This window comes from Salvelinus sp. IW2-2015, unplaced genomic scaffold (assembly GCF_002910315.2).
Source record: "Salvelinus sp. IW2-2015 unplaced genomic scaffold, ASM291031v2 Un_scaffold3575, whole genome shotgun sequence".
Classification (NCBI taxonomy): domain Eukaryota; kingdom Metazoa; phylum Chordata; class Actinopteri; order Salmoniformes; family Salmonidae; genus Salvelinus; species Salvelinus sp. IW2-2015.
In genome coordinates this window covers 48,203-64,275 of record NW_019944853.1, presented here as the reverse complement: position 1 = coordinate 64,275, position 16,073 = coordinate 48,203, and the positions used below count along the sequence as shown (strand labels likewise).

The 16,073-nt window shown below is 38.0% G+C and overlaps 1 long non-coding RNA gene across 1 annotated transcript; it reads left to right on the top strand.

Moving 5' to 3' along the window:
* Positions 1-544: 544 nt before the first annotated feature.
* On the top strand, positions 545-3,344 carry LOC112076103 (uncharacterized). Its single transcript, XR_011477604.1, has 3 exons — positions 545-1,419; positions 1,590-1,769; positions 1,941-3,344. It is a non-coding gene; the product is annotated as an uncharacterized lncRNA (long non-coding RNA).
* The last annotated feature ends 12,729 nt before the right edge of the window (positions 3,345-16,073 follow it).

Genomic DNA, 16,073 nt, shown 5'->3' with positions numbered 1-16,073 from the left:
ATGATTTAAAGACATACTTAGGCATTTTGGCAATGAGGCTCTTTATCTACTTCCCCAGAGTCAGATGAACTTGGAGATACACTTTTTATGTATCTGTGTCCATCTAGTATGAAGGAAGTTAGAGGTTGTTTCACGAGCTTGGAGTCTATAGGTATCGACTAGCATGGTAGTCGATACCCATGAGAGGTTGACTTGAATGTAAGGTAGTGGCAAATGAGAGGTTACTGTCATTTGTTATCAGTGGCTAGTTAATTGAAACCAAATTGTGGATTACAGTCAGTTATTATTCACGTATTGCATTCAAGGTAAGAAAACAACTATTTAAAATGTAATTACGCTGAACTATCCCTTTAAGCTGTTCAGTAGTAGTTAACATGCAGATTTATTTCCAGAGTAAAAAGCACATTTCGCTGTACAAACTTGATAGAACAATTATTAGGTTATTGTGCTGTAGAACTTAGTATTTCATTTGTGTTAAGCTGTTTTTCAAATGATTGTAATAAAGTTCAATTGTTAATTACCTAGTATTGTAGTTAATCAGAGTTGTTCAATTGCTTAATTAGTGAAATTGCACAACTATAACAAATGATGCCAATTTGTGTACTCAAGAAAACRAAAAAGACAGTGAAAAATAAAGAAACTCAACTTGTGTAACGGCTGATTTCCTCCTCTTCGTCTGAAGAGGAGGTGTAGGGATCGGACCAAAACGCAGCGTGTTGTGAAGACATGATGAATTTATTTAGACAAGACGAACACGAARTACACTTGAGAAWTTACAAAAAAACAATAAACGACGTAGACCGACCTGAACATGAGAACTTACATCTAAACGAAGAACGCACGAACAGGAACAGACTAGACAAACGAAACAGTCCCGTGTGGTAACAAACACTGACACGGAAGACAATCACCCACAAACAAACAGTGTGAACAGTCTACCTAAATATGGTTCTCAATCAGAGGAAACGTCAAACACCTGCCCCTAATTGAGAACCATATCAGGCAACACATTGAATCCAACATAGAAACACATAACATAGACTACCCACCCAGCTCACACCCTGACCATACTAAACAAATACAAAAACAACGGAAAACAGGTCAGGAACGTGACAACTTGCTTTCTCATTATGCAGGGAAAATGGGATAACACAGCTCAAACGGAGTAGGGCTGCTTGAATTGGGTTTGAATAGCATTTTAGAAATATATATTATTTACTGTACATTATTTACTGTACATGACATTTATTAAACTTTACAATGGCACATTTAAGGACACCAACAGATACTTACATAAATGCGAAGAAAAGAAATGATGGAAGCTTAAAGTCATCAGGTACAGCTTTCATTGGACAGCTTGTGAAGACTTGGAATGAACACCAGGATAAACATCACATAATAAACATGTACATGAATGAGGTACATATCCCCTAATTAAAATGCATTAATCATCACCTAAAATACTTTCCCACACATTGTGTATATTTTTAGGTTACTAAACATTTCATCATGTTRCAAATGAATTATTTCTAGAACAAAAAGTTATTATTAATTGTTCAATGTAATTAATTATTCATGTTTGTTAAAAGTTGCTTCACAGCATCTTTTTCTTAGGTCACATTCATAAGGCCCGTCTTCCTCCAACTGCCTTCTTTGAGTCTCCAGAGGGTAGGCTTGTGATGGACGATTTAAAAAGAAGATTTCCACAGGCATTCCACTATTACGAGTATCTACCCCACCAGACTCCATTTTCCATTCTTCTGGATTTGGTAAGTGTGTAAATGGAATGTATTTAACTTGAAGCTTTTGTCCTCGACCAATTTACACATCAACAAAATGAACAATAAACAATGACAATAAAACACATTATATAAAACATGTATTGTCCATTTATCTTATAATTTGTTGAATATTGCATGTTTCACTTGTCTGTGTTTCAGGCTGTCAGGATTTGTGGTGATCAGGAAGAAAATCAAATAAAAAGCTTTCTTCTACATTTCCTGAATGCATTGAAATTGCCCCCCAAAATAAAAGGCGAGAGAAACTACACAAACTACTACACTCTGGAGGCTACTGTCATTGCTGTGTGCTACAACGAAACCCCTGGAGCCCTCAGACCAGAGAAGTACTATGGAGCATCCCTGTCCTGYAGAGGGGAGASAGAAARGARCATTRTGATCAATBRGTCATGTCTAAAWGTGTGGCATGACTATGTGTCTTATGCAGTGTTGTCATTCAGACATGATGAACAGGGAAACGGTATCAGATTCCCTGTCTCTGTAAAATGCAGAGCATTCTACAGGAATCACCAGACCAATCGTTATGAAGACCGAAGGCCGTGCAAAAACTGTGGGGATCTTTTCTCTCTCTCAAACCCTGAGACRGACAGAAATGACTTTCCCTACGGAAACTGTGCCGAAACGGAGTGCCTGAGTAAACTTATTTTCAATGATCAGGATGTCTGCAGCAATATGAGTTTTGGACACTACACAGAGGAAAACCTGAAAGGTCTTAGAGAAAAGGCAAAATAGCTTTGAAACAGTCTTAAGGTATAGGTCTACTTAGCACCTCTGAACAGTGTGCATTTGATTTGCAAAACAACTGCAAACTGTGACTGTGTAAACTTCTATTATGTGATCAGCAGCAGGATGTCTGCAGCAATCTGAGTTTTGGACACTACACAAGAGAAAATGTCTTAGAAATATGGTAGAAAACGCTTTTGAACATTTAGGTTTTGTTTCACACAGGTTTTATACATGGTGTTTTTACTGTGTTTGACTTGGAAGTTTCCTCTGAAACTACAATAACAATGGTGTTCTTTAATCACTCAACTGGGATTAAGGCAACTGTGCCATAGTCATAATGCGTAAGTAAATGCTTTCTGTCATTGAGAGTTGTGAATTACAGCTCGGACAAACAATACACTTATTACCACTAATAACAGACATAGAAAGCAGCAACCTTGGGAATACATTTTGAAGTTGTTTTACTTTTTGGTTTGGTATTTGTGTTTGGTTGTTTACTTTTTATTTATTTATATTGGGGGATGTTTAATTGTATAAAGCTATCAACTTTGTCCCTTATCAAATAGTCTGCCATGTGCTTTGTGTCACAGTGGAAAATGAATGAAATGAAAATGAACACATTTCTGATGTGACAGGAAACTGCAGAAAGGGTGTGACACTGAACTTGTTTGAATGTAGACCATTCAGTGAAACCACAGCTAATACAGAGGACTAAAACAACAGACAGCATGATGATTACATACAATKATGTTACTTTATGACACAAACTTATCTTGTAAATATTTTGAATCCATCAATAAATGAGAATTGTTAAAAGTAGGTTGGATGTTTTAGTTTCCTTCCAGTTTGCTGCTATAACTTGGACCAGATCTCTCTGGCAAAATACATTTGATCTCAAGGTGAAATAAAACAGGTTTTGGGGCGAACTCAAACTCCCACCACCAGTAACACCGACTTGGGTGATGCATTACAGCCATGCTGTAACAGAGAGGACTCGCTATTCCATGTATTTATTGTAAGTTTAAGTGGTCATCTTTACAAGTGAAGAATGGAGGGACAAGATAAAATGTCAGTGTGAGTTGATCCCTAAAAGCATTTAAAAAATAATTGTACAGTACTCATACTGTTTCCACAACAAAACAGGAAATGTGGAATGTTTTGATCTGAGGTTAGTCAACCTTAAACCGGTTTTGAGAGGCCARCCTAACACAATCAAGAACACCTCTTCTGTCACTGGTTCAGTTTAAGTTTTCACATTTTGAACACCATAAATGCATTTTAATATTACAATTGTTGCTCAAAGTAAAATAATAAAGCAATAACAAAATCACATGATGTCTATGTATCAGTGATGACACCATGAACATCAAGGAATAATATTATACTCTTAACCTTTTGTAAGAGAGAGAATGCTGTTTAGTCAGTAATACATTAGTAATAATTATAACATCATGCATCAGTCAGGAGGAACTCTGGGCATCAGCGGAGCACCAGGGTGTTTTGTTATCTGACTACCTTTCCCAGAGAAGTACACACGTGCATGACTCAACCTGTTGAGAGGAAAATTACAAAGGCGTGTCAGACAGAAACTCAAGGGAAGTTTTGTATCACACATTTTCAGCATATTCAACGATGACTSTATTCATGTTTACMTAATAGTTATTGAGCACTGTGGAACAAATAAATAGACATTGTTAACATCAAGTAGAGTTGATATGGTTATAAGAGGACATTTCAGATATATTATATTAACGCAAACAAGAGAGAAGATTGAACCAGTTAGACTTGTCTTAAATGTTATGTTGTTGTGTCCATTAGGCCACCAGTTAATGTATTTGAAACATAGTTAGTCTAATCAGATAAATGTTTTGTGTTATATCTAGATATTCTGAGATGCCTCAACCATAGATGGAAAGGTTTACGCTTTGTGGTCGGCACTCTACAGCACAGCGATAACAATTGGCAACACCCTCATGTTCTCTCCAGGCTGCTGGGATTTTTTTTGCTGGATTATTATTTTTTTGAACAATAGATTACTTATCAGTCCGCTAATGCAGCACTATTAAACCACCGATGGTCGATCTCCGCGACCCCACATAAATATAATTAGCAAAATGAAAAAAATGAAAATAATACTCATAGAATTCTGTCTGTTTAAGTTAGAGATATCTGCATTTGCCTATGTCACACTTCCAATGATGGTGTTCTCCATTTTGCTCTACGACCACCTCAAGAGTCTTGGGAGTCATCTGAAGTTGTTACCGCCGATCTGTCTCTAGCGTCCGAACAGTGTGGGCTAAACCACACTAATCTGACCCCTCTGTGGAACATGTCGCTTGTTTTGCTCTAGGACGCCCACAGGCCTCACAAGACTCGTCTGATGGTGCCCCGGTATCAGTTGAAAAAATGAATGGTTGTACAGTATATACAGTGCTTTCAGAAAGTATTCAGACCCCTTGACTTTTTCCACAATTTGTTACATTAAACACTTATTCTAAAATGGATCAAAAAATGTTTTTCCTTATACAATACCCCATAATGACAAAGCAATAACAGGTTTTTAGAAATGTTTGCAAATGTATTAAAAATAAAAAACAGAAATACCTTCTGTACATAAGTATTCAGAACCTTTGCTATGAGACTCGAAATTGAGCTCAGGTGCGTCTTGTTTCCATTGATCATCCTTGAGATGTTTCTACAACTTAATTGGAGTCCACCTGTGGTAAATTCAATTGATTGGAGATGATTTGGAAAGGCACACACCTGTCTACACTGCATTGGGAAAGTATTCAGACCCCTTGACTTTTTCCACATTTTGTTACATTACAGCCTTATTCTAAAATGGAATAATAATAAAAAAATCTCCTCACTCTACACACAATGACCCATAATGACAAAGTGAAAATATGTTTTTAAAAATGCTTGGGAAAGGGTACCAAAAAATATCTGCAGCATTGAAGGTCCCCCAATAACACAGTAGCCTCCATCATTCTTAAATGGAAGAAGTTTGGAACCACCAAGACTCTTCCTAGAGCTGGCCGCCCGGCCAAACTGAGCTATCGGTGGAGAAGGGCCTTGGTCAGGGAGGTGAACAAGAAACCGATAGTCACTCTGACAGAGCTCCAGTGTTCCTCTGTGGAGATGGGAGAACCTTTACAGAAGGACAACGTTCTCATGCTTTGGGGACGTTTTTCAGCGGCAGGGACTGGGAGACTAGTCGGGATTGAGGGAAAGATGAACAGAGAAAAGTATAGAGAGATCCTTGATGAAAACATGCTCCAGAGTACTCAGGACCTCAGACTGGGGCGAAGGTTCCTCTTCCAACAGGACAACGACCATAAGCACACAGCCAATACAATGCAGGAGTGGCGTCAGGGCAAGTCTCTGAATGTCCTTGAGAGCCAGAGCCCGAACTTGAGCCAGATCTAACATCTCTGGAGAGACCTGAAAATAGCTGTGCAGTGATGATCCCCATCCAACCTGAGTAGAGCTTGAGAGGATCTGTACGGAAGAATGGGAGAACCTCCCCAAATACAAGTGTGCCAAGCTTGTAGCGTCATACCCAAGAAGATTCAAGGCTGTATTTGCTGCCTAAGGTGCTTCAACAAAGTACTGAGTAAAGGTTCTGAATACTTACGTAAATGTGATATTTTAGTTTGTTTAAATTAGTTTGCAAAAATTGTCAATTAAACCTGTTTTTAGTTTGTCACTATGGGGTATTGTGTGTAGATTGATGAGGGAAAAAAGATTTAATAAATTTTAGAATAAGGCTGTAATGTAACAAAATGTGGAAAAGGTCAGGGGGTCTGAATACTTTCCAAATGCACTCTTTATTGCCAAAATAAGGGGTACATAAAAATAAAAATGTTTCCTTATCTTTCTTATATCTCTCAGATATAGGACAAACACTTCAGAACAAACTTCCTATAGATTTATTGGGGGGACTATCTGTTCTTCCATGTAGTGAATTTGTTATTCAATGCATTTGTATGGGCAGTAAATCCAAATAAAATTGTTCATCAAATATATTAGTATATATTTTTTTATACTTCAACGGGTCTTAAAATTCCAAATCAAATAGCTAAATTATTCTTTGTATTACATTCTTAAAACAATTCCATATAGCTTAGTCGAACCCTATTCTGAGCCGACTTCGCATTCGCCATCCGCTCAAGAGGGGCATTTGGTTCACACCCGGGAAGCAGCCCAATTAGAAAATGAATGAAATCCCTTTCAACCGATGTAAACTCCTCCAACCCGATGTACCGGCCAGGTGAGCCAAAACAACATTCTCAGTTGAACAGAACGAGAAATGGAGGAGCCACACCCATGCAGAGGAACAACATGTCAGTAACCTGTGAGCAGGTAAAGAGCTGCATTTCCAGGCTCGCCCAGGGTGTCAAAACCGCCTAAACCGTTGTGGAAAACCACATCAGTTGCTCTTAAAAAGTCTCTAACTTAGGTTGAAAGTATTAACACAGATAGCACAACATATCCATGTGTATCATAGTATCCAATTACTTTGTTATGCTGGTATAAGTTGTATTATAAGAATAGTCTAACCAACATTTCTGTCAAATTAAATCTAACCAATATATTGTTGTACACAATAGATGGTTTAAAGGAGAAGCGATCCCTCTAAAGTGTTGTTTTATTGACAACTTAAAAAGTGCCTTTGCCTCCACGTCTTTTTCTAAAGTGAAAGTTGGTTAAAACTAGCTACTAGTCTAAAGCCCATGCCTCAGTTTATTTTTCAGTCATGAGCCTTTAATGAAATATGACGCACACAGCACATTGCCTACAGTAATTTTCCAGTGAAGTATACTGTCCTCTCAAGCTCTTCTGTGTTATCAGATGTGACAATGTAGCATAAACACGGAAGCTGGGAGAAACCGACACCCTGTGGAAAGGTGAGACTCTCAGGTACATGTCAGTTGTTTTTCTCTAGGACGCCAACAGGTCTCACAAGATTTGTCTGAAGGTCCCCGGTACCAGTTGAAAAAATGAATGGAGGTACTGTTTAGTGCCAAAAAGAAGGAGTTAAATACATGTAAAATATATATATATATATATTCCTGATCTTTCTTATATCTCTCAGATACAGGACAGACACTTCAGAACAAACTTCCTATATATTCATTGGAGGGGACTATATGTTCTTCCATGTAGTGAATCTGTTATTCAATGCATTTGTATGGGCTATTAGCAGTAAGGCCACAAATAAAATTGTTCATCAAGTCATTTTGTATATATTTTCTTTTACTTCAAGGGGTCTTAACATTCAAAATCCAAAAGCTAAATTATCCTTTGTATGACCTTCTTAAAACAATTCCATATAGCTTAGTTTAACCCCTGCTCCCACGGCTTACAGGGCTTACACTGTTTAGTGCCAAAAAGGAGGGGTTAAATACATGTAAAAAATAAAATACTTATTTTTTCTGATCTTCCTGATATCTCTCAGATATAGGACAGACACTTCAGGACAAAATGAATGTTGATTGTTTTGTGTTATTCAATGAGTTTGTATGGGCTAATAGCAGTAAGGCCCAAAATAATTTGATTAAAATAAAAAATAAAATAAAAAAATATAGACTTCAAGCGGTCTTGAAATTCAAAATCAAATAGCTAATTGATGCTTGGTATGACCCCCTTTAAACAATTCCATATAGCTTAGTACAACTTTGTTCTGAGCCGACTTCGCCAACCACTCAAGGGGGGCATTTGGTTCACACCCGCGAAGCAGCCCAATTACAAAAGAAATGCAATCAGTTTCAATCTGGAAAAACTCCTCCTCCATCGTGTACCGGCCAGGTGAGCTAAAACAACATTCTCAGTGGAACAGAATGAGAAATGAAGGAGCCACACCCATGCAGAAGAACAACATGTCAACAACATGTGAGCAGGCAAAGAGCTTGAGTTGCAGGCTGCCCAGGGCATCAACATCGACTAAACCGTTCTGGCAAGCTACATCAGTTGCACTTAAAAAGTCTCTAACTTAGGTTGAAAGTATTAACACAGATAGCACAACATATCCATGCGTATCCAATGACTTTGTTACAATCGGTATTAATTGTAATGTAAATGATAATCAAATAGTCTAACCAACATTTCTGTCAAATTAAATCAAATTCATATATTGTTGTACACAATAAATGGTTTAAAGGAGAAGTGAGCTGCAACAGTCCCCCAAAATGTTTGTTTTATTGACAACTTAAAAAAACTGTCTTCCCTCCACGTCCTTTTCTAAAGGTCTAAGAGAAAAAGGGTTAAATTTAGCTACGTAGTCTAAAGCCCACGCCTCAGTCATGAGCCTATAATGAAGTGAAGTCTATGTTATTTAGAGGTGTAGCCAGACCTCACCTTCTTGACCTGCCCTCCTTAATCCAGTTGACTCTCCAATAGGGAAAATATGTTTCTCCTTGCTCCCTCAGAACAATAGGGCATATGTGCTTTATTTCAAAGGGATATTGTATCCATTCCTTATGTCACAAGTTACTGGAATACATTGGTCACTCAATATCTGTTGGAAAAAAGTCTGGTTATACCACACAAATACATACTTGTTAACAAGGTCAAATAGGTCTCTTTCAGAAATGATCCATAAAGTATTACCCTGCGAATCATTACCTGAAGAAACTTAAAAAAGACATTAACATTGATTTTACTTTTTGTTGTTAGCATCCAGAAACAGTTTCACATTTATTTGGCATTGTCTACATGTAAAACAATTATGGAAAGATATTCACAGCTTTATATTTGTTTTATATTCTTGATGACTTTGTTTTTTATTGGAGAATATGCTGCTCGGTTTCCTTGTTGATGCTTCCCACAGTTTGTGTCAAGTTGGCTGGATGTCCTTTGGGTGGTGGACCATTCATGATATACACAGGAGAAATGTTATCGTGAAATACCCCGCAGCGTTGCCGTTCTTGACACAAACCGTTGGACCTGGCGCACTACTACCATACCCCGTTCAAAGGCACTTAATATAAATTTTGTCTTGCCCAGTCACCCTCTGAATGGCACACATACACAATCCATGTCTCAATTGTCTCAAGGCTTAAACATCCTCCTTTAATCTGTCTCCTCCCCTTTATCTACAGTACATTGAAGTGGATTTAACAGGTAACATCAATAAGGGATCATAGCTTTCACCTGGTCAGTTTGTCAGGGAAAGAGAATGTTTTGTACTCAGTGTGTTTTTGCTGTTTTAATTAAGAACATTCAGAATTTGTATTCGACGATGGGATCAAGTTCTATTGTTTGATATTCCAATTTAGACTTTAATCAATATTTTGGTCTGCCCTGTAATTGAATTTACTGTAGAATCAAAGCTGAGGTTTTTCGCTTGTCACACCATAGATTGTGCAGAGATATATTTGCTGTCACCTACTTACAGCCCTATGTGCGTTTTAATAGATTAATTATAGAATATTCTTAATTTAATCCTTTTCCCATTTTTGTGTTTTCAAAAAGCAATACTTCATCGAGAAATTAACATCCTCCTAGCTGACTTAGAAGACCCTGAGTGTGCAAATCCTGCTGTGCCTGGTGCATCACACCAGTGGAGTGTTAGGAAGGAACTTTCACAGGATAGGTGGAGGGAGTCCAGGCCTGAGATCGTATATTCTCTGCTGGCTGCAGAGCATGCATCTCAAGATCTGTCAGTCATTCAATGTGAAAAGGGCTATTCTGCGATGTAGAGACTGTCTGCCGAAACAGCTTTACTGGGAAGACTGCGATGTCTCTACACATGCAAAGTTCCCCCTTCACAACAGAGAGTCCATGATCGAGGGATTCTACACGCCCCTTCCTCCAACAACAGCCATATCTCTCCACAGTGATGGCAAATATGCACTTCATGAACTTCATGAAAAAACTTAATGTTTTATTTATTTTTTTGCCATCACTGAATGTATTATATCAAAGTTCAAATGTATTGTTGTTTATTGTTGTATATAAATATTGTCCCTAGATTGTTTCTTACCATTGGGCGTACCAGAGGTGATATGTGGTTGCCTGACAAGCACCATCCATGTTTGCCCTGGGAAACATATAATCCTCGTAGGAATAAATGGTATGTGCAATATCTACAAGAACCAAACAGTGATATAGCATTGCAATGTAAAACAACATTAATTCAGACTACACTTTTTTTCCTCAAGGTCGCTACAATGTCACAGTGCCTGTGCTGACCTGCACAACCTGTCTTAGCACCTGGACAGTAAACTTGGCAGATCTGATAAAGAATGGGTACTGGCCTGCCACTGTCAACTGTGACACCATATACCAGGTAGATCTGTTCAGCTCTTTTGAGGAGCTGAAAGTGTCAGCCCCAGGAATGTCCCGTCTGGCGTTTATGCAGATTTTGGAGCAGCGAACTGACTTCTTTGGCAGGGTAACAATAAATGATACTCAGCTTTACCAATGTATGATTTCAGGTTAACAATATGTTAAAGTTACAGTATGTTACACAAAGCATTGTAACAAAATGTATTTACAGTAGTACAACTACGTTAAAACTTCAGGTCTCTTGCTACAGTGTGTGTTAGCCTCCTGCACCACTGCCCTGACATGCCCCTTATCTGTGCCCCTTTTGCATCCAATATTTCCTGCTCTTTACAACATAAGTACTCGTCCTACTTTTGCGTTGGCTTTCACCTGCTATGCTGGCAACACTATGCACTGGCCCTGCTTTAACTCAAATCCAGTCAGCCGTAGTGAATTATAGTATGTTTTGTTTATAGTATTGTTGTAAGTTATTTCATATCTTTCCCATATGTATTTTTCCCTTACCAGAACGGAATGATCTGTGGGGACACTTTTCAAAAATAGCTTCTTTGAGTGGACCTACTGCCGCTCTGAAATTGATCAGGTCTGTGATATACAGTACTTTGACTGCCCAGCCTGTTCACCCAGCATGCTTGCAGTGTCAGTGGACGGGAACAAGAAGCTGTATCGATTCAAAAAAGGGTATGTAAAACTATCCAGGCCATGGGGTGGAACAGGAAGAAGAACTGACATGCAAACCATCCAGGCCATGGGGTGGAACAGGAAGAAGAACTGACATGCAAACCATCCAGGCCATGGGGTGGAACAGGAAGAAGAACTGACATGCAAACCATCCAGGCCATGGGGTGGGACAGAAGGAAGAATGATTTGGCTTTCACCTTCATAAAATATTTTCCGCGAACAACTAGCCTAAAGACCAAGCAGATAGACGGTCTGCCTCTATGCTCTAAACATGCTGCATGCCAATATGACTCAGGGGTAGGCCTATATCCAACATATTTAATGCAGGTAAAGTAATATATGTAATAGCATTATATATACTGTATATATAATCCATATATATGTAAGCTATGTTGATATACACGTAGGCCTATGTATTATAATATATAGCCTAGCTGCGCCTAGCCTATGGGCCTATAATAAACTTGGATATGAATTGCAAAGTTCAAGGTCAGTAGGCCCAACATTGTACTATGTGCCTAGACCTCTGGTCAAAGGTTGTGCACTTTCAAGGGAATAGGGTGGCATTTGGAAAGAAATGATCCAGTACCTTTATCCATTGAACTAACATTCTTCCAATAAAAAGACAGAAGGAAACAAGTGACCTTTAAGGCTCAGATTTGCATTAATTTGTTCCAAACAGAATGTTGTAGCTTTACTATATTGGAAAAGGCCCAGGTAAAATGAAGAACTGTGTACGTTAACCTGTGCGCCTTTTCCAATAGTGCGCAGGCGTTTTATTTCAGGACCACGGACAGCTACTGTTAGCTAGTGCGGCAGAAATGCAAGGTATGCTGTGGCGAGTTTAGAACCACAAGATGATTTTTGCCTACTGTAAACATTGCCATTTCAAATCACGATATGAATCTGTGATTTTCAACCATTTGACCTACTACTGTCTGATTCATATAGCCTGATTTTTTTATGTTTGTTCTTTATTATATCAACCGATTCTGTATGGGGCGCTTTGGCTGAAAGACCAACACATTTGATCTGGAGCCCATAGACTATTAAACTTGCAAATTAACTGTCTCTTTAGTAAATATAATTGTATCTACTCCATAAGATAATCAGCTATGTGCATTGTGTTATAGAAGTAGGCAGACTGAAGGTAAAAAATGGACAGAGTGAAATTAAACGTATATATTTAATAACATAGTAAAATGAATCAATGCAAACATAAAATACAAAAATACTCAACTTCTGACTACTTTAATACACATAAGTGAATTTATCACAATATTTCCGGTCCCCTAAAATGGGGGGGCTGTGTACAAAACGTGCTGTAATTTCTAAACGGTTCACCAGATATGGATGAAAACACAGTCAAATTAAAGCTGATAGTCTGCACTTTAACCTCATAGTCATTGTAGAATTTCAAATACAGTGTTGGAGTACAGATCCAAAATAACAACAACAAATTCACTGTTGCAATACTTTTGTAGCTCACTTTATATGAAGAATATCTAAATGCATATTCTCATGAATCTGATTGAGATCAAATGGTTGGCATGCTGATGCTCCATGAATGTTTCAATGGTAAATGATGGTGAATTTGGCCAACCATTTATGATTGACAGTGATACATGTGAAGGGAGAGTGAGGAATACATTTCTGCATAAAGTAGGTTAAACTGGAGAGACCCGGTCCTGGCCTTGATCCAGTCATCGTCCCATTTCTTGCCACTAAGACAAGAAAACATAAAAAGGAATGTAATGTTTTTAAGCAGAAATAGAAAATAAATCATTCAATATGTAATCGTGAGCAAGGGTTGCACCTATTCCTTTCAAAGGGTTTTATGGTTTTTGGTTACACCTAATCTCACGTTGGTCAAGCGCCTTCTTCTCCTCTCAAATGTAATATTTAAACTACATAAAGTACCTTGCAAAAGTATTCATACCCCTTGGATATCTTCACATTTTATTGTGTTACAACGTTGGATTGAAATTGATTTAATTTTGATTGTTTTGTCCATAAGCAACTCAAAATGGTGTACTCTAATGTCAAAGTGGAAGAACATTTTTATTTTTTATCAAGGCATGCCTAAATTAGTTCACGAGTTACATTTGGCTTAACAAATCACATAATATGTTATATGGACTCAATAGGGGTTGACATTATTTTTGAATAACTACCCATACCTCTGTACCCCATACATAGAACATCTGTAAGGTCCCTCAGTCAGGTATTGAATTTCAAGCACAGATTCTACTACAAAGACCAGGGAGCTTTTCGAAAGCCTCATAAAGAAGGGCAGTGATTGGTGGATGGGTAACAATAGCAAATCAGACATTGTATATCTCTTTTAGCATGATCAAGTTAATAATTATGGTGTGGATGATGTATTAAACCACCCACACACATCAAAAGATACAGTCGTCCTTCTGAACTGAGCTGCAGGACATGAATGCAACTGCTCAGGGGTGTTACCATGATGCCATTGGTGATTTTACAGTTACAGGCTGTCATGGTAAAAAAAACTGAGGATGGATCAACATCATTGTAGTAACGCCACAATAATGACTTAAATTACAGTGAACAGAAGAATACAAATATACAGAATTTAAAAAAATCTAATCATGCATCTTGTATGCAACAAGGCACTGAAGTTAATACTGAACAAAACTGAAAAGGAATATACTGTCTGGCCTAAATGCAAAGCCTGCTTTCCACCAGACACTGGGAGAGGAATTCACCTTTCAGCAGGACATTTACCTACAACACAATGCCAAATCTACACTGGAGTTGCTTACCAAGAAGACAGTGAATGTTCCTGAGTTGCCAAGTTCAAGTTTGGTCTTAAATCTGATTGGAAATCTATTGCAAGACGTTTAAATTGTTGTCTAGAGATGATCCCCAACATATTGACAGAGCTTGAAGAATTATAAAAAGAATAATGGGCTAATTTTGCACAGTCCTGGTGTGTTAAGCTCTAAAAGACTTACCCAAGAAGACTCACAGCTGTAACCACTGTCAAAGGCGTTTTCAAGAGGTATAACTACTTTTGCAAGGCACTGTAACGTCCAATACCAAGGTACAGCCAAAACCATTGTATTTGGAGAGTGAAGCTAAAATGTGAAATTTGGATCCATACTCCAGAATTTAGTATTTTAAATAAAATGTTTAATGTACTATAACTTTAATATACTTTAAGTGAATTTGTCCAAATACTTATGGCTTCTTCAAATTGGGGGGTAATATATACATTTTTTTATTGTAAAAAGGTGACCTGTACTATCGCCTCATATGAAACATTTGGTCTCAAATCCAAAATGCTGGAGTTTAGAGTCAAATTGTACATTTTAGCTACACTGTCAAAATACATATGGTGTTGAGTGTACAGTATATCGTCAATTCATTCTAGGAGATTAGTTGAAGTAAACATACCATCCAGAGCATGGCTTCCACCTCACTTTCTGCTCCTGACCCTTTATTATGCAACAAATACAAATGTCTGTTTTATTTTAAAGCTGCACTATGCAGAAATCGCTCCGCAATGTCATGGTGGCTAATATCAGCTGTTTGCAGCTGTTGTACAAAACCAAAGTAAAAGACTCAATAACAAAACATATGGAACGGAAAGCATAGACATAACGCACACTGTAGAACAGATCTACCGCTTCTTAGACTTGCTTTCAAGAAGAATGATGATCTGTAACTAACATTTCTATGTGAATTTGGTCGGGCCACCCAGAAAGTTACATATTGCCACTTTAACTACAATGTCTATTCACTGCAAGTTAACTACAATTGGTGTTGCACTAGGATTAGCCTGTAAATACAGTCACAGGAATTTTAATGTTCTGCAGATTTACCTCCTTTGAAGTTCTATTAGCAAGAATCTTGAGTATAGGGAAAATAGTTTGCCCCGGATGCACTGGACACTCTGAAACAATAAATGGATGTATTTATTTTATCACCACCCAGCAGAACATGAATAAAGTTAGCGGGACAGTAATTTGTATTATTAATTTTACATCTATGCCTAGCCTTAGACTACACTCTTAGAAATGGTTATTTGGCTGTCACCATAGAAGAACCCTTTTTGGTTCCGGGTAGAACCCTTTTGGTTCCATGTAGAACCCTTAAGACAAAGGGTTCTACATGGAACCCAATAGAGTTCTCCTTTGGGGACAGCTGAAGAACCCTTTTGGAACCCTTTTTTCTAAGAGTGTACAGTATGCCTGCCTCCTGAAAAGTAGGGGACCATCAATCAATGGAATTGTTTTATACATTTATTAAAAACATAATTGACATCATTAACATTTATGAATAAACAATATAAGTTAGATACTGATTTACCTTTTTGCATGTAGTCATATTTCCTCTTCCTTGGTCAGGTTGGATGGGGTTGACTGTGTCATGCTCAGCGAGTTGGAGTTATTTTTTAGGGTGACAGGACTTTCTCCCCATCTTCTTTGGTTTGGTTTGGGTGTAGTTGGTCTCCAGGGCGGTGGGGGTTATCGGGGTTCAACCTGGTTGAGGATAGTGTAGCTGGTCTCCTGGGCGGTGGGGGTTATCGGGGGTTCAACCTGG